Below are 24,332 nucleotides of genomic sequence, written 5' to 3' on the forward strand. Positions count from 1 at the left end.
TCCCTCTCTTGAGGCCTCTGCATCCCTCTCCTAAGCCTCTGCCTCACTCTCTTAAGCCTGTGCATCACTCTCTCGAGCCTCTGCATCCCTCTCTTGAGCCTCTGAATCACTCTCTTGAGCCTCTGCATCCCTCTCTTAAGCCTCTGCATCACTCTCTTAAGCCTCTGCATCACTCTCTTAAGCCTCTGAATCACTCTCTTGAGCCTTTGCATCACTCTCTTGAGCCCCTGCATCCCTCTCTCAAGCCTCTGCATCACTCTCTAGAGCCTCTGCATCACTCTCATCAGCCTATTCAGCCCTCTCTTGAGCCTCTGCAACACTCTCTTCAGCCTCTTTATCACTCTCTTAAGCCTCTGAATCCCTCTCTTGAGGCCTCTGCATAACTCTCTCGTGCCTCTGCATCACTCTCCTAAAATTCTGCATCCCTCTCTTGATCCTCTGCATCATTCTCTTGAGCCTCTGCATCATTCTCTTGAGCCTCTACATCCTTCTCTTAAGCCTCCACATCATTCTCTTGAGCCCCTGCATCACTCTCTTGATCCTCTGCATCACTCTCTTCAGCCTCTGCATCACTTTCTTAAGAATCTGCATCCCTTTCATGAGCCTCTACATCTCTCTCTTGAACTCCTCCATCCCTCTCATGAGCCTTTGCATCATTCTTTTGAGCCTTTGCATCACTCGCTTAAGCCTCTGCATCCCTCTCTTGAGCCTCTGCATCACTCGCAAGAGCCTCTGCAACACTCTCTTATGCCTCTGCATCACTCTCGTAAGCCTTTGAATCACTCTCTTGAACCTCTGCATCCCTCTCTTGAGCCTCTGAATCACTCTTTTGAGCCTCTGCATCCCTCTCTTAAGCCTCTGCATCACTCTCGTAAGCCTCTGAATCACTCTCCTGAGCCTCTGCATCACTCTCTTGAGCCTCTGCATCACTCTCTTGAGCCTCTGCATCCCTCTCTTAAGCCTCTGCATCACTCTCTTAAGCCTCTGCATCCCTCTCCTAAGCCTCTGCCTCACTCTCTTAAGCCTCTGCATCACTATCTTGAGCCTCTGCATCCCTCTCTTGAGCCTCTGAATCACTCTCTTGAGCCTCTGCATCCCTCTCCTAAGCCTCTGCATCACTCTCTTGAGCCTCTGCATCACCCTCTTAAGCCTCTGCATTACTCTCGTAAGGCTCTGAATCACTCTCTTGAGCCTTTGTATTTCTCTCTTTAGCCCCTGCATCCCACTCTCAAGCCTCTGCATCACTCTCTGGAGCCTCTGCATCACCCTATTAAGCCTCTGCATTACTCTCTTCAGCCTCTGCATCCCTCTCCTAAGCCTCTGCCTCACTCTCTTAAGCCTCTGCGTCACTCTCTTGAGCCTCTGCATCCCTCTCTTGAGCCTCTGAATCGCTCTCTTAAGCCTCTGCATCCCTCTCTCAAGCCTCTGCATCACTCTCGTGAGCCTTTGCATCACTCTCTTAAGCCTCTGCATCCCTCTCTTGAGCCTCTGCATCACTCTCAAGAGCCTCTGCATCCCTCTCTTGTGCCTCTGCATCCCTCACTTCAGCCTCTGCATCCCTCTCTTGAGCCTCTACATCCCTCTCTTGGGCCTCTGCATCCCTCCCTTGAGCCTCTGCATCCCTCTTTTAAGCCTTTGCATCACTCGCTTAAGCCTCTTCATCACTCTCTTAAGCCTCTGAATCACTCTCTTGAGCCTCTGCATCACTCTCTTGAGCCCCTGCATCCCTCTCTCAAGCCTCTGCATCACTCACTTGAGCCTCTGCATCACCCTCTTAAGCCTCTGCATTACTCTCTTGAGCCTCTGCATTCCTCTCCCAAGCCTCTACCTCACTCTCTTAAGCCTCTGCATCACTCTCTTGAGCCTCTGCATCCCTCACTTGAGCCTCTGCATCACTCTCTTGAGCCTCTTCATCCCTCTCTTGAGCCTCTGCAACACTCTCTTCAGCGTCTGCATCACTCTCTTAAGCCTCTGAATCCCTCTCTTGAGGCCTCTGCATAACTCTCTCGAGCCTCTGAATCACTCTCTTGATTCTCTGCATCACTCTCGTGAGCCTCTGAATAACTCTCTCGAGCCTCTGCATCACTCTCGTGATCCTCTGCATCACTCACTTGAGCCTCTGCATCTCTCTCTTCAGCCTCTGCATCACTCTTTCAAGCCTCTGCTTCCCTCTCTTGATCCTCTGCATCACTCTCTTGAGCCTCTGCATCACTCTCTTAAGCCTCTGCATCACTCTCGTAAGCCTCTGAATCATTCTCTTAAGCCTCTGAATCACTCTCTTGACCCGATGCATCACCCTCCTAAGCATCTGCATTACTCTCTTGTGCCTCTGCATCCCTCTCCTAAGCCTCTGCCTCACTCTCTTAAGCCTCTGCATCACTCTCTTGAGCCTCTGTATCCCTCTTCTGAGCCTCTGCATCACTTTCTTCAGTCTCTTCATCCCTCTCTTGAGCCTCTTCAACACTCTTTAGCCTCTACATCACTCTCTTAAGCCTCTGAATCCCTCTCCTGAGGACTCTGCATAACTCTCTCGAGCCTCTGCATCACTCTCTTGATTCTCTGAATCACTCTTGTAAGCCTCTGAATCACTCTCTCGATTCTCTGCATCACTCTCGTAAGCCTCTGATTCACTCTCTTGAGCCTCTGTTTCACTCTCTTGAACCTTTGCATTACTTTCTTGAGCCCCTGCATCCCTCTCTTAAGCCTCTGCATCACGCTTTTGAGCCTCTGCATCACCCTCTTAAGCCTCTGCATCACTTACTTGAGCCTCTGCATCACTCTCTTCAACCTCTGCATCACTCTCTTAAGCCTCTACTTCCCTCTCTTGATCCTCTGCATCACTCTCTTGAGCCTCTGCATCACTTTCTTAAGCCTCTGCATCACTCTCGAAAGCCTCTGATTCACTCTCTTGAGCCCCTGCATCCCTCTCTTGAGCCTCTGCTTCACTCTCTTGTGCCTCTGCATCACCCTTTAAGCCTCTGCATCCCTCTTTTGAGCCTCTGCATCACTTTCTTAAGCCTCTGCATCACTCTCTTAAGCCTCTGCATCACTCTTGTAAGCCTCTGAATCACTCTCTTGAGCCTCTGCATCCCTCTCTTGAGCCTTTACATCACTCTCTTAAGCCTCTGCATCCCTCTCTTGAGCCTCTGCGTCACTCTCAACAGCCTCTGCATCCCACTCTTGTGCCTCTGCTTCCCTCACTCTAGCCTCTGCATCCCTCTCTTGAGCCCCTGCATCCCTTTCTTGAGCCTCTGCATCCCTCTCATGAGCCTCTGCATCCCTCTCCTAAGCCTCTGCATCACTCTCTTAAGCCTGTGCATCACTCTCGTAAGCTTCTGAATCACTCTGTTGAGCCTCTGCATCACGTTCTTGAGCCTCTGCATCCCTCTCTTATGCCTCTGCATCATTCTCTTGAGCCTCTGCATCCCTCTTTTAAGCCTCTGCATCACTCTTGTAAGCTTCTGAATCACTCTCTTGAGCCTCTGCATTCGTTTCTTAAGCCTCTGCATCATTCTCTTTAGCCTCTGCATCCCTCTCTTAAGCCTTTGCGTCATTCTCTTCAGCATATGTGTTCCTCTCTTAAGCCTCTGCATCACTCTCTTGATCCTCTCAATCCCTCTCTTAAGCCTCTGCATCATTCTCTTGAGCCCTTGTATCATTCTCTTGAGCCTCTGCATCCCTCTCTTAAGCCTCTACATCATTCTCTTGTGCCTCTGCATCACTCTCTTGAGCCTCTGCATCACTCTCTTGAGCCTTTACATCCCTCTCTTGAGCCTCTGCATCCCTCTCTTAAGCCTCTGCATCACTCTCTGGAGCCTTTGTATCACTCTCTTGTGCCTCTGCATCACCCTCCTAAGCCACTGCATTACTCTCTTGTGCCTCTGCATCCCTCTCCTAAGCCTCTGCAACACTCTCTTCAGCCTCTGCATCACTCTCTTAAGCCTCTGCATCCCTCTCTTGAGCCTCTGCATCCCTCTCTTGAGCCTCTGCTTCCCTCTCTTAAGCCTCTGCATCCCTCTCTTGAGACTCTTCAACACTCTTCAGCCTCTACATCACTCTCTTAAACCTCTGAATCCCTCTCTTGATCCTCTGCATCACTCTCTTGAGCCTCTGCATCACTCTCTTAAGCCTCTGCATCAGTCTCGTAAGCCTCTGAATCATTCTCTTAAGCCTCTGAATCACTCTCTTGACCCTCTGCATCACACTCCTAAGCCTCTGCATTACTCTCTTGTGCCTCTGCATCCCTCTCCTAAGCCTCTGCCTCACTCTCTTAAGCCTCTGCATCACTCTCTTGAGCCTCTGTATCCCTCTTCTGAGCCTCTGCATCACTCTCTTCAGTCTCTTCATCCCTCTCTTGAGCCTCTTCAACACTCTTCAGCCTCTACATCACTCTTTTAAGCCTCTGAATCCCTCTCTTGAGGCCTCTGCATCCCTCTCCTATGCCTCTGCCTCACTCTCTTAAGCCTGTGCATCACTCTCTCGAGCCTCTGCATCCCTCTCTTGAGCCTCTGAATCCCTCTCAAGAGCCTCTGCATCCCTCTCTTGTGCCTCTGCATCCTTCTCTTAAGTCTCTGCATCACTCTCTTAAGCCTCTGCATCACTCTCTTAAGCCTCTGAATCACTCTCTTGAGCCTTTGCATCACTCTCTTGAGCCCCTGCATCCCTCTCTCAAGCCTCTGCATCACTCTCTAGAGCCTCTGCATCACTCTCATCAGCCTATTCAGCCCTCTCTTGAGCCTCTACAACACTCTCTTCAGCCTCTTTATCACTCTCTTAAGCCTCTGAATCCCTCTCTTGAGGCCACTGCATAACTCTCTCGAGCCTCTGCATCACTCTCTTAAAATTCTGCATCCCTCTCTTGATCCTCTGCATCACTCTCTTGAGCCTCTGCATCACTATCTCAAGCCTCTGCTTCCCTCTCTTGAACCTTTGCATTACTTTCTTGAGCCCCTGCATCCCTCTCTTAAGCCTCTGCATCACTCTCTTGAGCCTCTGCATCACTTTCTTAAGCCTCTGCATCACTCTCGTAAGCCTCTGAATCACTCTCTTGAGCCTCTGTTTCACTCTCTTGAGCCCCTGCATCCCTCTCTTGAGCCTCTGCTTCACTCTCTTGTGCCTCTGCATCACCCTTTAAGCCTCTGCATCTCTCTTTTGAGCCTCTGCATCACTTTCTTAAGCCTCTGCATCACTCTCTTAAGCCTCTGCATCACTCTTGTAAGCCTCTGAATCACTCTCTTGAGCCTCTGCATCCCTCTCTTGAGCCTTTGCATCACTCTCTTAAGCCTCTGCATCCCTCTCATGAGCCTCTGCGTCACTCTCAACAGCCTCTGCATCCCACTCTTGTGCCTCTGCTTCCCTCACTCTAGCCTCTGCATCCCTCTCTTGAGCCCCTGCATCCCTCTCTTGAGCCTCTGCATCCCTCTCTTAAGCCTCTGCATCACACTCTTGAGCCTTTGCATCACTCTCTTGAGCCTCTGCATCCCTCTCTTATGCCTCTGCAAGACTCTCTTGAGCCTCTGCATCACTCTCTTAAGCCTCTGCATCACTCTCTTGAGCCTCTGCATCCCTCTCTTAAGCCTCTGCAACACTCTCTTCAGCCTGTGCATCACTCTCTTCAGCCTTTGCATCCCTCTCTTAAGCCTCTGCAACACTCTCTTCAGCCTCTGCATCACTCTCTTAAGCCTCTGCATCCCTCTCTTGACCCTCTGCGTCACTCTCAAGAGCCTCTGCATCCCTATCTTGTGCCTCTGCATCCCTCACTTTAGCCTCTGCATCCCTCCCTAGAGCCCCTGCATCCCTCTCTTGAGCCTCTGCATCCCTCTCTTGAGCCCTTCCTTCCTTTATCATCCCCTTTTCCTTTATGTGATATAAACAAAATATCATCGAATTAGGCAATATTTTGCTGTTTTTCCACGTTTTTGTGAATTTTAAGTTTATTGCTATTAATTCATTAAATATACGATGAAAATGATGCAAACACATAATTGATTAGATATTAACCTTAAACACTTCATTTTCAATCAACTATTTGTTTCTCGTTAAAATACTGAGTAAGATATTGGAAAGAGGAGAAGTTCTGTTTTTATTGCATATATCGACGTTTCAGCCGGATTAGAGCGGTTTTACGTGTACAACTTCCATCGGTAATATAAACGGAAAATCAGGAACATTTTAGTTAATTCTAATGAAAACACATTGATTTTTATCATTTGTGCTGGAAACAACATTGTCATATGTCTTTCCTTGGATCTAAATAATACGAAACCTCGCTCTATGATTTGAAGTTAAAATCCTCAAATATGGTAATATAGTGACCTTTTTCACGTTATTCATGTAGTGTGATTTTACGTATATATATTCGTTTTTACCAATATTTCGATACTACTTCATGTTTTCTCACGATATGTGATTTGGCCTTCAAATCTCACAATTTCGCAAATTTTGAATTTTTAAGCAAGTTTTCTTGCATTTTGTTTTGCACTAAAAATCGTCGAATTTAGCAATATTTTGACGTTTATCATCCCCTTTTCCTTTATGTGATATAAACAAAATATCATCGAATTAGGCAATATTTTGCTGTTTTTCCACGTTTTGGTGGAATTTTCAGTTTATTGCTATTAATTCATTAAATATACGATAAAAATGATGCAAACACATAATTGATTAGATATTAACCTTAAACACTTCATTTTCAATCAACTATTTGTTTCTCGTTAAAATACTGAGTAAGACATTAGAAAGAGGAGAAGTTCTGTTTTTTAGGCATATATCGACGTTTCAGCCTGATTAGAACGGTTTTACGTGTAAATCTTCCATCGGTAATATAAACCGAAAATCAGGAACATTTTAGTTTATTTTAATGAACACATTGATTTTTATCATTTGTATTGGAAGCAACATCTTTATACGTCTTTTCTAGGGTCTAATAAATACGAAACGTCGCTTTATGATTCGAAGTTAAAATCCTCAAATTTGGCATAATAATGACTTTTTCACGTTTTTCATGTAGTTTGATATTACGTAAATATATTCATTTTTACCAATATTTCGATACTGTTTCATGTAGTAACACGATATGTGATTTGGGCTTCAAATCTCAGATTTTCGCATAATACTGCATTTTAAATGAAGCGTTTAAGGTTAATATCTAATCAATTATGTGTTTGCATCATTTTTATCGTATATTAAATGAATTTTTAGAAATAAACTAAAAATTCACAAAAACGTTAAAAAACAGCAAAATATTGCCTAATTCGATGATATTTTGTTTATATCACATAAAGGAAAAGGGGATGATAAACGTCAAAATATTGCAGAATTCGATGATTTTTAGTACGAAACAAAATGCAAGAAAACTTGCTTAAAATGCAATATTATGCGAAAATCTAAGATTTGAAGGCCAAATCACATATCGTGATACTACATGAAATAGTATCGAAATAATGGTAGAAATGAACATATTTACGTAATATCAAACTACATGAAAAACGTGAAAAAGTCATTATTATACAAAATTTGAGGATTTTACCTTCGAATCATAGAGCGACGTTTCGTATTTTTTAGACCCTAGAAAAGATGTATAATGATGTTGCTTCCAATACAAATGATAAAAATCAATGTGTTTTCATTAAAATTAACTAAAATGTTCCTGATATTCGGTTTATATTACCGATGGAAGATGTACACATAAAACCGTTATAATCCGGCTGAAACATCGATATATGCAATAAAAACAGAACTTCTTTCCTTTTCAAAATCTTACTCAGTATTTTAATGAGAAACAAATAGATGATTGAAAATGAAGTATTTAAGGATATTTTCTGATCAATTATGTGTTTGCATAATTTTTCTCGCATATATAATGAAATGATAACAATAAACTGAAAATTCACAAAAACGTGGAAAAACGGCAAAATATTGCCTAATTCGATGATATTTTGTTTAAATCACATAAAGGAAAAGGGAATGATGAAGGTCAAAATATTGCTAAATTCGATGATTTTTAGTACAAAACAAAATGCGAGAAAACTTGCTTAGAAACGCAAAATATGCGAAATTCTGAGATAAAAAAAGTCAAATCACATATCGTGAGAAAACATGAAGTAGTATCGAAATATTGGTAAAAACGAATATATATACGTAAGATCACACTACATGAATAACGTGAAAAAAGTCACTATATTACCATATATGAGGATTTTAACTTCAAATCATAGAGCGAGGCTTCGTATTATTTAGATCTAAGAAAAGACATATGACAACGTTGTTTCAAATACAAATGATAGAAATCAATGTGTTTTCATTAGAATTAACTAAAATGTTCCTAATTTTCGGTTTATATTACCGATGGAACATGTACACGTCAAACCGCTCTAATCCGGCTGAAACGTCGATATATGCAATAAAAACAGAACTTCTCCCCTTTCCAATATCTTTCTCAGTATTTTAACGAGAAACAAATAGTTGATTGAAAATGAAGTGTTTAAGGTTAATTTCTAATCAATTATGTGTTTGCATCATTTTTATCGTATATTTTATGAATTAATAGCAATATGCTGTAAATTCACAAAAACGTGGAAAAACAGCAAAATATCACATAAAGGAAAAGGGGATGATAAACGTCAAAATATTGCTGAATTATATGATTTTTAGTACGAAACAAAATGCTAGAAAACTTCTTTAAATGTAATATTATGCGAAAATCTGAGATTTGAAGGCCAAATCACATATCGTGATACTACATGAAATAGTATCGAAATATTAATAACAATTAATATATTTACGTAATATCAAACATCATGAAAAACGTGAAAAAGTCATTATTATGCTAAATTTGAGGATTTTAACTTCGAATCATAAAGCGACGTTTCGTATTTTTTAGACTCTAGAAAAGACGTATAAAGATGTTGCTTCCAATACAAATGATAAAAATCAATGTGTTTTCATTAAAATTAACTAAAATGTTCTTGATTTTCGGTTTATATTACCGATGGAAGATGTACACGTAAACCGGTCTATTCCGGCTGAAACGTCGATATATGCAATAAAAACAGAACTTCTACCCTTTTCAATATCTTACTCAGTATTTTAACGAGAAACAAATAGATGATTGAAAATGAAGTATTTAGGGATATTTTCTGATCAATTATGTGTTTGCATAATTTTTCTCGTATATATATTGAAATGATAACAATAAACTGAAAATTCACAAAAACGTGGAAAAACGGCAAAATATTGCCTATTTCGATGATATTTTGTTTAAATCACATAAAAGAAAAGGGAATGATAAAGGTCAAAATATTGCTAAATTCGATGATTTTTAGTACAAAACAAAATGCGAGAAAACTTGCTTAAAAACGCAAAATATGCGAAATTCTGAGATTTAAAAGCCAAATCACATATCGTGAGAAAACATGAAGTAGTATCGAAATATTGGTAAAAACGAATATATATACGTAAAATCACACTACATGAATAACGTGAAAAAAGTCACTATATTACCATATTTAAGGATTTTAACTTCAAATCATAGAACGAGGTTTCGTATTATTTAGATCTAAGAAAAGACATATGACAACGTTGTTTCAAATACAAATGATAGAAATCAATGTGTTTTCATTAGAATTAACTAAAATGTTCCTAATTTTTGGTTTATATTACCGATGGAACATGTACACGTAAAACCGCTCTAATCCGGCTGAAACGTCGATATATGCAATAAAAACAGAACTTCTCCCCTTTCCAATATCTTACTCAGTATTTTAACGAGAAACAAATAGTTGATTGAAAATGAAGTGTTTAAGGTTAATTTCTAATCAATTATGTGTTTGCAATATTTTTTTCGTATATTTAATGAATTAATTGCAATAAACTGAAAATTCACAAAAACGTGGAAAAACAGCAAAATATTGCCTAATTTGATGATATTTTGTTTATATCACATAAAGGAAATTGGGATGATAATCGTCAAAATATTGCTGAATTCGATGATTTTTAGTACGAAACAAAATGCAAGAAAACTTGATTATAATGGAATATTATGCGAAAATCTGAGATTTGGAGGCCAAATCACAGATCGTGACAAAACATGAAATAGTATCGAAATATTGGTAAAAATGAATATATTTACGTAATATCAAACTACATGAAAAACGTGAAAAAAAGTCATTATTATACCAAATTTGAGGATTTTAACTTCGAATCATAGAGCGACGTTTCGCATTTTTTTGACCCTAGAAAAGACGTATAAAGATGTTGCTTCCAATACAAATGATAAAAATCAATGTGTTTTCATTAAAATTAACTAAAATGTTCCTGATTTTCGGTTTATATTACCGATGGAAGATGTACACGGAAAACCGTTCTAATCCGGCTGAAACGTCGATATATGCAATAAAAACAGAACTTCTCCCCTTTTAAATATCTTACTCAGTATTTTAACGAGAAACAAATAGATAATTGAAAATGAAGTATTTAAGGTTATTTTCTGATCAATTATGTGTTTGCATAATTTTTCTCGTACATTTAATGAAATAATAACAATAAACTGAAAATTCACAAAAACATGGAAAAACGGTAAAATATTGCCTAACTCGATGATATTTTGTTTAAATCACATAAAGAAAAAGGGGATGATAAAGGTCAAAATATTGCTTTAGCAATATTTTTAATATATATGAATATAATATATTCGATGATTTTTAGTACAAAACAAAATGCAAGAAAACTTGCTTAAAAATGCAAAATTTGCTAAATTCTGAGATTTGAAGGCCAAATCACATATCGTGAGAAAAAATGAAGTAGTATCGAAATATTGGTAAAAACGAATATATATACGTAAAATCACACTACATGAATAACGTGAAAAAGTCACTTTATTACCATATATGAGGATTTTAACTTCAAATCATAGAGCGAGATTTCGTATTATTTAGATCCAAGAAAAGACATATGACAATGTTGTTTCCAATACAAATAATAAGAATCAATGTGTTTTCATTAGAATTAACTAAAATGTTCCGGATTTTCCGTTTATATTACCGATGGAAGATGCACACGTAAAACCGCTCTAATCCGGCTGAAACGTCGATATATGCATATATCGACGAAACGTCGATATATAGAACTTCTCCCCTTTCCAATATCTTTCTCAGTATTTTAACGAGAAACAAATAGTTGATTGAAAATGAAGTGTTTAAGGTCAATTTCTAATCAATTATGTGTTTGCATCATTTTTATCGTATATTTTATGAATTAATAGCAATATGCTGTAAATTCACAAAAACGTGGAAAAACAGCAAAATACCACATAAAGGAAAAGGGGATGATAAACGTCAAAATATTGCTGAATTCGATGATTTTTAGTACGAAACAAAATGCTAGAAAACTTCTTTAAAATGCAATATTATGCGAAAATCTGAGATTTGAAGGCCAAATCACATATCGTGATACTACATGAAATAGTATCGAAATATTAATAAAAATTAATATATTTACGTAATATCAAACTTCATGAAAAACGTGAAAAAGTCATTATTATGCTAAATTTGAGGATTTTAACTTCGAATCATAAAGCGACGTTTCGTATTTTTTAGACTCTAGAAAAGACGTATAAAGATGTTGCTTCCAATACAAATGATAAAAATCAATGTGTTTTCATTAAAATTAACTAAAATGTTCCTGATTTTCGGTTTATATTACCGATGGAAGATGTACACGTAAAACCGGTCTATTCCGGCTGAAACGTCGATATATGCAATAAAAACAGAACTTCTACCCTTTTCAATATCTTACTCAGTATTTTAACGAGAAACAAATAGATGATTGAAAATGAAGTTTTTAGGGTTATTTTTTAAGAAATTATGTGTTTGCATAATTTTTATCGTATATTTAATGAATTAATAACAATAAACTGAAAATTCACTAAAACGTGGAAAAACGGCCTAATTCGATGATATTTTGTTTAAATCACATAAAGGAAAAAGGGATGATAAAGGTCAAAATATTGCTTAATTGGATGATTTTTAGTACAAAACAAAATGCAAGAAAACTTGCTTAAAAATACAAAATTTGCGAAATTCTGAGATTTGAAGGCCAAATCACATATCGTGAGAAAACATGAAGTATGTTATGATCTCAGCCTACAGGAGAAACGAGTCTCCCTCCTTGAGAGTTATTCATCAAGCCTGACCTGATTAGAAGGTCTAGCAAATATTGAGGTGATATCCCATATGTAAAATAGTTGCTTGGATATGTATAACAGTTTGAGATTATGGGCAATGAAGAAGAAAACAGATAAATGACTGGCTAGGAGATGTCGACATTTTGCTGGAGGCGTGAGGCTCGCTTCCGGAGGACCTTGACCTCACTTGAGTGCCAGACATCGCAGGGGAAAGCCGCGCTCCGTTTGAGCTCCCGTCAGAAGGGAACCCCTAGTGATATATCTCGAAGAGAAGAGAAGTGTGTAGACGTGCCAGCTGTGGAATTGAGCTGAGAACGTTGTGGTCTCAAGTCTTGGACGGCGAGGAGAGTTTAATAAGCTGCTCAGAGGCATTTTCGTGGGCTGTGTGGAGCGCCCTGACCAGACGCCGTCAGAGGAAGAGCGCCCTCGACCAGTTAATCTGTGGTAAGCACGATATACGCCAGTTCATAGCGATTGCTTGTAGTTGGTCGTGTGCCCAGCGACAGTAGCGATGTTTATTTATAAGTTAGACATGTTTTAATAAAGCAGAAAGCCTGAAATAGGAGAGTGAAGAGGGAGGAACACGGAGCGACGTCCGTCCCCTCTGAGCTCTGACAGACGACTGAGGAGCCCGGCTCCTGACGGAGGAAGACCCTCCCAGCGAGTGAGAACCGCCGCCAGGCGAGGTGGAGTATGGACCCGCCCAAAACGGGGGAGTCCACTCACACTGTATGTAGAGGACAGATAGAGGTTTGAGGCAAGCATATTGTGTGGTTATTTTTGTTTATGTGTTAAAGGGGAACATTTTATTGGAGTGTCGATGGGTTGCAGGTTTGTCTTTGGGGAAGAAGTTGCTGAGAACTTCGAAGCCAGCATAGATGAAGTAATTGATGAGACTCCAAGGTAGTGAAGCAGAGGACCTCGAGCTGTGAGGAGAAGCAGTGAAGAGGAGTGTCACGTGCTTCTGTAGAGGTGGTGTAGCAGCCAAGAGAGCTGTGGAGGAACCAAGCAGAAGGGTGAAGCACCGTAGTTGCTCAAGGAAACTTCATGATAGCAGCCTGGAGGAGCTGCAGAGGATCCTGGTAGTGAAGCCCGGAAGAACCTAAAGATATTAGGGTAGTGAACTTCCAGAGGTGGAAGGGAAGTTCTGGTGGATTACTTGTAGGGAGTTGATAGTGTTTGGTTGTCATTAGTGTGCAAGACGCAGTGAGAGGTGAGTGGTTGTTTGCGTTCTTATGTCAAGGAGGGTTTAATACTGAAGTTTAGAGTTACAATCGTAGGCTGGATTACCTACAGATGTATGCGTTCCAGGACTGACAGAGTGATCTATTGATCATTGTTGTGTATCAATGAACATTTATACTGATATATGTTATTGCATTCAAATGCTGATTTTCTATATAAATATTATCTTGCTGATGGTGCAACAGTGTATGTAGGCTTGATCAACTTGAGGAGGTTGATAGTATCAGGTGGTGAACCAGGAGATAGGATACCACTTGATAAGCTGATGATAGAGTTCTGATGGTGTTGGAGTGCAACCTGATTGTAATATTATAGAGTATAGGATTCATTATTATTATATGTGTGTATGTATTGTGTATGTGCTTCGTCCAGTAAATGTATCCCAATTTGCTGGTGTTTGCCCTTGTCCTAGTGAGGCTTTCCATGAAATAGTACAGAAGAAGAGAGAGAGAGAGAAAGAACCAGGAACCACTGCTGTGGGCAGGGTAGAAGGTAATACTAATAAGTCAAAAGGGGATTAAGGAGATCATAACACCTAAGGAGAGAGTGGGGAGTCACAGCGGCTCGAGTGGGTGTGTGCACGTGACAACAAGGCTAAGTGTTGGAGCCGCATCCCCTAAACGTGTGACGTTGAGCCCCTCTCCAAGAGCCAGAAGCGCCTAGTGAGATCTCCTAGTGAAGTATAAGCACTCTACCGAGTTGTGGGTTGGGTTGTCCGTAGAGAAGGATCAACGACGACAACACCAACCAACCCACGACTATAATAAGTAGCATCGAAATATTGGTAAAAACGAATATATATACGTAAAATCACACTACATGAATAACGTGAAAAAAGTCACTATATTACCATATTTGAGGATTTTAACTTCAAATCATAGAGCGAGGTTTCCTATTATTTAGATCCAAGAAAAGACATATGACGATGTTGTTTCCAATACAAATGATAAGAATCAATGTGTTTTCATTAGAATTAACTAAAATGTTCCTGATTTTCCGTTTATATTACCGATGGAAGATGTACACGTAAAACCACTCTAATCCGGCTGAAACGTCGATATATGCAATAAAAACCGAACTTCTCCCCTTTCCAATATCTTACTCAGTATTTTAACGAGAAACAAATAGTTGACTGAAAATGAAGTGTTTAAGGTTAATTTCAAATCAATTATGTGTTTGCATCATTTTTATCGTATATTTAATGGATTAATAGCAATAAACTGAAAATTCACAAAAACGTGGAAAAACAGCAAAATATTGCCTAATTCGATGATATTTTGTTTATATCACAGAAAGGAAAGGGATTTTGATAAACGTCAAAATAGTGCTGAATTCGATGATTTTTAGTACGAAACAAAATGCAAGAAAACTTGCTTAAAATGCAATATTATGCGAAAATCTGAGATTTGAAGGCCAAATCACATATCGTGATACTACATGAAATAGTATCGAAATATTAATAAAAATTAATATATTTACGTAATATCAAACTTCATGAAAAACGTGAAAAAGTCATTATTATGCTAAATTTGAGGATTTTAACTTCGAATCATAAAGCGACGTTTCGTATTTTTTAGACTCTAGAAAAGACGTATAAAGATGTTGCTTCCAATACAAATGATAAAAATCAATGTGTTTTCATTAAAATTAACTAAAATGTTCTTGATTTTCGGTTTATATTACCGATGGAAGATGTACACGTAAAACCGGTCTATTCCGGCTGAAACGTCGATATATGCAATAAAAACAGAACTTCTACCCTTTTCAATATCTTACTCAGTATTTTAACGAGAAACAAATAGATGATTGAAAATGAAGTATTTAGGGATATTTTCTGATCAATTATGTGTTTGCATAATTTTTCTCGTATATATAATGAAATGATAACAATAAACTGAAAATTCACAAAAACGTGGAAAAACGGCAAAATATTGCCTAATTCGATGATATTTTGTTTAAATCACATAAAGGAAAAGGGAATGATAAAGGTCAAAATATTGCTAAATTCGATGATTTTTAGTACAAAACAAAATGCGAGAAAACTTGCTTAAAAACGCAAAATATGCGAAATTCTGAGATTTAAAAGCCAAATCACATATCGTGAGAAAACATGAAGTAGTATCGAAATATTGGTAAAAACGAATATATATACGTAAAATCACACTACATGAATAACATGAAAAAAGTCACTATATTACCATATTTGAGGATTTTAACTTCAAATCATAGAGCGAGGTTTCGTATTATTTAGATCTAAGAAAAGACATATGACAACGTTGTTTCAAATACAAATGATAGAAATCAATGTGTTTTCATTAGAATTAACTAAAATATTCCTAATTTTCGGTTTATATTACCGATGGAACATGTACACGTAAAACCGCTCTAATCCGGCTGAAACGTCGATATATGCAATAAAAACAGGTTTTCTCCCCTTTCAAATATCTTACTCAGTATTTTAACGAGAAACAAATAGTTGATTGAAAATGAAGTGTTTAAGGTTAATTTCTAATCAATTATATGTTTGCATTATTTTTTTCGTATATTTAATGAATTAATAGCAATAAACTGAAAATTCACAAAAACGTGGAAAAACAGCAAAATATTGCCTAATTTGATGATATTTTGTTTATATCACATAAAGGAAATTGGGATGATAAACGTCAAAATATTGCTGAATTCGATGATTTTTAGTACGAAACAAAATGCAAGAAAACTTGATTATAATGGAATATTATGCGAAAATCTGAGATTTGGAGGCCAAATCACAGATCGTGACAAAACATGAAATAGTATCGAAATATTGGTAAAAATGAATATATTTACGTAATATCAAACTACATGAAAAACGTGAAAAAAAGTCATTATTATACCAAATTTGAGGATTTTAACTTCGAATCATAGAGCGACGTTTCGCATTTTTTTGACCCTAGAAAAGACGTATAAAGATGTTGCTTCCAATACAAATGATAAAAATCAATGTGTTTTCTTTAAAATTAACTAAAATGTTCCTGATTTTCGGTTTATATTACCGATGGAAGATGTACACGTAAAACCGTTCTAATCCTGCTGAAACGTCGATATATGCAATAAAAACAGAACTTCTCCCCTTTTAAATATCTTACGCAGTATTTTAACGAGAAACAAATAGATAATTGAAAATGAAGTATTTAAGGTTATTTTCTGATCAATTATGTGTTTGCATAATTTTTCTCGTACATTTAATGAAATAATAACAATAAACTGAAAATTCACAAAAACATGGAAAAACGGCAAAATATTGCCTAACTCGATGATATTTTGTTTAAATCACATAAAGAAAAAGGGGATGATAAAGGTCAAAATATTGCTTTAGCAATATTTTGAATATATATGAATATAATATATTTGATGATTTTTAGTACAAAACAAAATGCAAGAAAACTTGCTTAAAAATGCAAAATTTGCTAAATTCTGAGATTTGAAGGCCAAATCACATATCGTGAGAAAAAATGAAGTAGTATCGAAATATTGGTAAAAACGAATATATATACGTAAAATCACACTACATGAATAACGTGAAAAAAGTCACTATATTACCATATATGAGGATTTTAACTTCAAATCATAGAGCGAGATTTCGTATTATTTAGATCCAAGAAAAGACATATGACAATGTTGTTTCCAATACAAATAATAAGAATCAATGTGTTTTCATTAGAATTAACTAAAATGTTCCGGATTTTCCGTTTATATTACCGATGGAAGATGTACACGTAAAACCGCTCTAATCCGGCTGAAACGTCGATATATGCAATAAAAACAGAACTTCTCCCCTTTCCAATATCTTTCTCAGTATTTTAACGAGAAACAAATAGTTGATTGAAAATGAAGTGTTTAAGGTTAATTTCTAATCAATTATGTGTTTGCATCATTTTTATCGTATATTTTATGAATTAATAGCAATATGCTGTAAATTCACAAAAACGTGGAAAACAGCAAAATATCACATAAAGGAAAAGGGGATGATAAACGTCAAAATATTGCTGAATTCGATGATTTTTAGTACGAAACAAAATGCTAGAAAACTTCTTTAAAATGCAATATTATGCGAAAATCTGAGATTTGAAGGCCAAATCACATATCGTGATACTACATGAAATAGTATCGAAATATTAATAAAAATTAATATATTTACGTAATATCAAACTTCATGAAAAACGTGAAAAAGTCATTATTATGCTAAATTTCAGGATTTTAACTGCGAATCATAAAGCGACGTTTCGTATTTTTTAGACTCTAGAAAAGACGTATAAAGATGTTGCTTCCAATACAAATGATAAAAATCAATGTGTTTTCATTAAAATTAACTAAAATGTTCTTGATTTTCGGTTTATATTACCGATGGAAGATGTACACGTAAAACCGGTCTATTCCGGCTGAAACGTCGATATATGCAATAAAAACAGAACTTCTACCCTTTTCAATATCTTACTCAGTATTTTACCGAGAAACAATTAGATGATTGAAAATGAAGTTTTTATGGTTATTTTTTAAGAAATTATGTGTTTGCATAATTTTTATCGTATATTTAATGAATTAATAACAATAAACTGAAAATTCACAAAAACGTGGAAAAACGGCCTAATTCGATGATATTTTGTTTAAATCACATAAAGGAAAAGGGGATGATAAAGGTCAAAATATTGCTAAATTCGATGATTTTTAGTACAAAACAAAATGCAAGAATACCTGCTTAAAAATGCAAAATTTGCGAAATTCTGAGATTTGAAGGCCAAATCACATATCGTGAGAAAACATGAAGTATGTTATGATCTCAGCCTACAGGAGAAACGAGTCTCCCTCCTTGAGAGTTATTCATCAAGCCTGACCTGATTAGAAGGTCTAGCAAATATTGAGGTGATAACCCATATGTAAAATAGTTGCTTGGATATGTATAACAGTTTGAAATTATGGGCAATGAAGAAGAAAACAGATAAATGACTGGCTAGGGGATGTGGACATTTTGCTGGAGGCGTGAGGCTGGCTTCCGGAGGACCTTGACCTCACTTGAGTGCCAGACATCGCAGGGGAAAGCCGCGCTCCGTTTGAGCTCCCGTCAGAAGGGAACCCCTAGTGATATATCTCCAAGAGAAGAGAAGTGTGTAGACGTGCCAGCTGTGGAATTGAGCTGAGAACGTTGTGGTCTCAAGTCTTGGACGGCGAGGAGAGTTTAATAAGCTGATCAGAGGCATTTTCGTGGGCTGTGTGGAGCGCCCTGACCAGACGCCGTCAGAGGGAGAGCGCCCTCGACCAGTTAATCTGTGGTAAGCACGATATACGCCAGTTCATAGTGATTGCTTGTAGTTGGTCGTGTGCCCAGCGACAGTAGCGATGTTTATTTATAAGTTAGACATGTTTTAATAAGGCAGAAAGCCTGAAATAGGAGAGTGAAGAGGGAGGAACACGGAGCGACGTCCGTCCCCTCTGAGCTCTGACAGACGACTGAGGGAGCCCGGATCCTGACGGAGGAAGACCCTCCCAGCGAGTGAGGACCGCCGCCAGGCAAGGTGGAGTATGGACCCGCCCAAAACGGGGGAGTCCACTCTCACTGTATGTAGAGAACAGATAGAGGTTTGAGGCAAGCATATTGTGTGGTTATTTTTGTTTATGTGTTAAAGGGGAACATTTTATTGGAGTGTCGATGGGTTGCAGGTTTGTCTTTGGGGAAGAAGTTGCTGAGAACTTCGAAGCCAGCATAGATGAAGTAATTGATGAGACTCCAAGGTAGTGAAGCAGAGGACCTCGAGCTGTGAGGAGAAGCAGTGAAGAGGAGTGTCACGTGCTTCTGTAGAGGTGGTGTAGCAGCCAAGAGAGCTGTGGAGGAACCTAGCAGAAGGGTGAAGCACCGTAGTTGCTCAAGGAAACTTCATGATAGCAGCCTGGAGGAGCTGCAGAGGATCCTGGTAGTGAAGCCCGGAAGAACCTAAAGATATTGGGGTAGTGAACTTCCAGAGGTGGAAGGGAAGTTCTGGTGGATTACTTGTAGGGAGTTGATAGTGTTTGGTTGTCATTAGTGTGCAAGACGCAGTGAGAGGTGAGTGGTTGTTTGCGTTCTTATGTCAAGGAGGGTTTTATACTGAAGATTAGAGTTACAATCGTAGGCTGGATTACCTACAGATGTATGCGTTCCAGGACTGACAGAGTGATCGATTGATCATTGTTGTGTATCAATGAACATTTATACTGATATATGTTATTGCATTCAAATGCTGATTTTCTATATATATATTATCTTGCTGATGGTGCAACATTGTATGTAGGCTTGATCAACTTGAGGAGGTTGATAGTATCAGGTGGTGAACCAGGAGATAGGATACCACTTGATAAGCTGATGATAGAGTTCTGATGGTGTTGGAGTGCAACCTGATTGTAATATTATAGAGTATAGGATTCATTATTATTATATGTGTGTATGTATTGTGTATGTGCTTCGTCCAGTAAATGTATCCCAATTTGCTGGTGTTTGCCCTTGTCGTAGTGAGGCTTCCCATGAAATAGTACAGAAGAAGAGAGAGAGAGAGAAAGAACCAGGAACCACTGCTGTGGGCAGGGTAGAAGGTAATACTAATAAGTCAAAAGGGGATTGAGGAGATCATATCACCTAAGGAGAGAGTGGGGAGTCACAGCGGCTCGAGTGGGTGTGTGCACGTGACAACGAGGCTAAGTGTTGGAGCCGCATCCCCTAAACGTGTGACGTTGAGCCCCTCTCCACGAGCCAGAAGCGCCTAGTGTGATCTTCTAATGAAGTATAAGCACTCTACCGAGTTGTGGGTTGGGTTGTCCGTAGAGAAGGATCAACGACGACAACACCAACCAACCCACGACTATAATAAGTAGTATCGAAATATTGGTAAAAACGAATATATATACGTAAAATCACACTACATGAATAACGTGAAAAAAGTCACTATATTACCATATTTGAGGATTTTAACTTTAAATCATAGAGCGAGGTTTCGTATTATTTAGATCCAAGAAAAGACATATGACGATGTTGTTTCCAATACAAATTTTAAGAATCAATGTGTTTTCATTAGAATTAACTAAAATGTTCCTGATTTTCCGTTTATATTACCGATGGAAGATGTACACGTAAAACCGTTCTAATCCGACTGAAACGACGATATATGCAATAAAAACAGAACTTCTCCCCTTTTAAATAACTTACTCAGTATTTTAACGAGAAACAAATAGATAATTGAAAATGAAGTATTTAAGGTTATTTTCTGATCAATTATGTGTTTGCATAATTTTTCTCGTACATTTAATGAAATAATAACAATAAACTGAAAATTCACAAAAACATGGAAAAACGGCAAAATATTGCCTAATTCGATGATATTTTGTTTAAATCACATAAAGAAAAAGGGGATGATAAAGGTCAAAATATTGCTTTAGCAATATTTTGAATATATATGAATATAATATATTCGATGATTTTTAGTACAAAACAAAATGCAAGAAAACATGCTTAAAAATGCAAAATTTGCTAAATTCTGAGATTTGAAGGCCAAATCACATATCGTGAGAAAAAATGAAGTAGTATCGAAATATTGGTAAAAACGAATATATATACGTAAAATCACACTACATGAATAACGTGAAAAAAGTCACTATATTACCATATTTGAGGATTTTAACTTCAAATTATAGAGCGAGATTTCGTATTATTTAGATCCAAGAAAAGACATATGACAATGTTGTTTCCAATACAAATAATAAGAATCAATGTGTTTTTATTAGAAATACCTAAAATGTTCTTGATTTTCCGTTTATATTACCGATGGAAGATGTACACGTAAAACCGTTCTAATCCGGCTGAAACGTCAATATATGCAATAAAAACAGAACTTCTCCCCTTTCCAATATCTTTCTCAGTATTTTAACGAGAAACAAATAGTTGATTGAAAATGAAGTGTTTAAGGTTAATTTCTAATCAATTATGTGTTTGAATAATTTTAATCGTATATTTTATGAATTAATAGCAATAAACTGTAAATTCACAAAAACGTGAAAAAAAATGCAAAATATCACATAAAGGAAAAGGTGGATGATAAACCTCAAAATATTGCTGAATTCGATGATTTTTAGTACGAAACAAAATGCTGGAAAAGTTCCTTAAAATGCAATATTATGCGAAAATGTGAGATTTGAAGGCCAAATCACATATCGTGATACTACATAAAATAGTATCGAAATATTGGTAAAAATGAATATATTTACGTAATACTAAACTACATGAAAAACGTGAAAAAGTCATTATTATGCTAAATTTGAGGATTTTAACTTCGAATCATAAAGCGACGTTTCGTATTTTTTTAGAATCTAGAAAAGACGTATAAAGATGTTGCTTCCAATACAAATGATAAAAATCAATGTGTTTTCATTAAATTAACTAAAATGTTCTTGATTTTCGGTTTATATTACCGATGGAAGATGTACACGTAAAACCGTTCTAATCCGGCTGAAACGTCGATATATGCAATAAAAACAGAACTTCTACCCTTTTCAATATCTTACTCAGTATTTTAACGAGAAACAAATAGATGATTGAAAATGAAGTTTTTAGGGTTATTTTTTGAGAAATTATGTCTTTGCATAATTTTTATCGTATATTTTATGAATTAATAACAATAAGCTGAAAATTCACAAAAACGTGGAATAACGGCCTAATTCGATGATATTTTGTTTAAATCACATAAAGGAAAAGGGGATGATAAAGGTCAAAATATTGCTAAATTCGATGATTTTTAGTACAAAACAAAATGCAAGAAAACTTGCTTAAAAATTCAAAATTTGCGAAATTCTGAGATTTGAAGGCCAAATCACATATCGTGATACTACATGAAATAGTATCGAAATGTTGGTAAAAACGAATATATTAACGTAATATCACACTACTTGAAAAACGTGAAAAACTCATTATTATGCCAAATTTGAGGATTTTAACTTCGAATCATAAAGCGACGTTTCGCATTTTTTAGACCCTAGAAAACACGTATAAAGATGTTGCTTCCAATACAAATGATAAAAATCAATGTGTTTTCATTAAAATTAACTAAAATGTTCCTGATTTTCGGTTTATATTACCGATGGAAGATGTACACGTAAAACCGTTCTAATCCGGCTGAAACGTCGATACATGCAATAAAAACAGAACTTCTCCCCTTTCTAATATCTTACTCAGTATTTTAACGAGAAACAAATAGTTGATTGAAAACGAAGTGTTTAAGGTTAATTTCTAATCAATTATGTGTTTGCATCATTTTTATCGTATATTTAATGAATTAATAGCAATAAACTGTAAATTCACAAAAACGTGGAAAAACAGCAAAATATCACATAAAGGAAAAGATATTGCTGAATTCGATGATTTTTAGTAGGAAACAAAATGCAAGAAAACTTGCTTAAAATGCAATATTATGCGAAAATCTGAGATTTGAAGGCCAAATCACATATCGTGATACTACATGAAATAGTATCGAAATATTGGTAAAAATGAATATATTTACGTAATATCAAACTACATGAAAAACGTGAAAAAAGTCATTATTATACCAATTTTGAGGATTTTATCTTCGAATCATAGAGCGACGTTTCGTATTTTTTAGACCCTAGAAAACACGTATAAAGATGTTGCTTCCAATACAAATGATAAAAATCAATGTGTTTTCATTAAAATTAACTAAAATGTTCCTGATTTTCGGTTTATATTACCGATGGAAGATGTACACGTAAAACCGTTCTAATCCGGCTGAAACGTCGATATATGCAATAAAAACAGAACTTCTCCCCTTTTAAATATCTTACTCAGTATTTTAACGAGAAACATATAGATGATTGAAATGAAGTATTTAAGGTTATTTTCTGATCAATTATGTGCTTGCATAATTTTTCTCGTATATATAATGAAATAATAACAATAAACTAAAAATTCACAAAAACGTGGATAAACGGCAAAATATTGCCTAATTCGATGATATTTTGTTTAAATCACATAAAAGAATAGGGGATGATAAAGGTCAAAATATTGCTAAATTCGATGATTTTTAGTACAAAACAAAATGCAAGAAAACTTGCTTAAAAATGCAAAATTTGCGAAATTCTGAGATATGAAGGCCAAATCATATATCGTGAGAAAACGTGAAGTAGTATCGAAATATTGGTAAAAACGAATATATATACGTAAAATCACACTACATGAATAACGTGAAAAAAGTCACTATATTACCATTTTTGAGGATTTTAACTTCGAATCATAAAGCGACGTTTCGCATTTTTTAGACCCTAGAAAACACGTATAAAGATGTTGCTTCCAATACAAATGATAAAAATCAATGTGTTTTCATTAAAATTAACTAAAATGTTCCTGATTTTCCGTTTATATTACCGATGGAAGATGCACACGTAAAACCGTTCAAATCCGGCTGAAACGTCGATATATGCAATAAAAAGAGAACTTCTCCCCTTTTCAATATCTTACTCAGTATTTTAACGAGAAACAAATAGATGATTGAAAATGAAGTATTTAAGGTTATTTTCTGATCAATTATGAGTTTGTATAATTTTTATCGTATATTTAATGAATTAATAACAATAAACTGAAAATTCTCAAACACGTGGAACAACTGCCTAATTCGATATTTGTTTAAATCACATAAAGGAAAAGGGGATGATAAAGGTCAAATTAGGATTCGCAATATTTAGATCTAAGAAAAGACATACAAATGATAAAAATCAATGTGTTTTCATTAGAATTAACTAAAATGTTCCTGATTTTCCGTTTATATTACCGATGGAAGATGTACACGTAAAACTGCTCTAATCCGGCTGAAACGTCGATATATGCAATAAAAACAGAACT

The sequence above is a fragment of the Procambarus clarkii genome, chromosome 53 (genome assembly GCF_040958095.1).
Source record: "Procambarus clarkii isolate CNS0578487 chromosome 53, FALCON_Pclarkii_2.0, whole genome shotgun sequence".
NCBI lineage: Eukaryota > Metazoa > Arthropoda > Malacostraca > Decapoda > Cambaridae > Procambarus > Procambarus clarkii.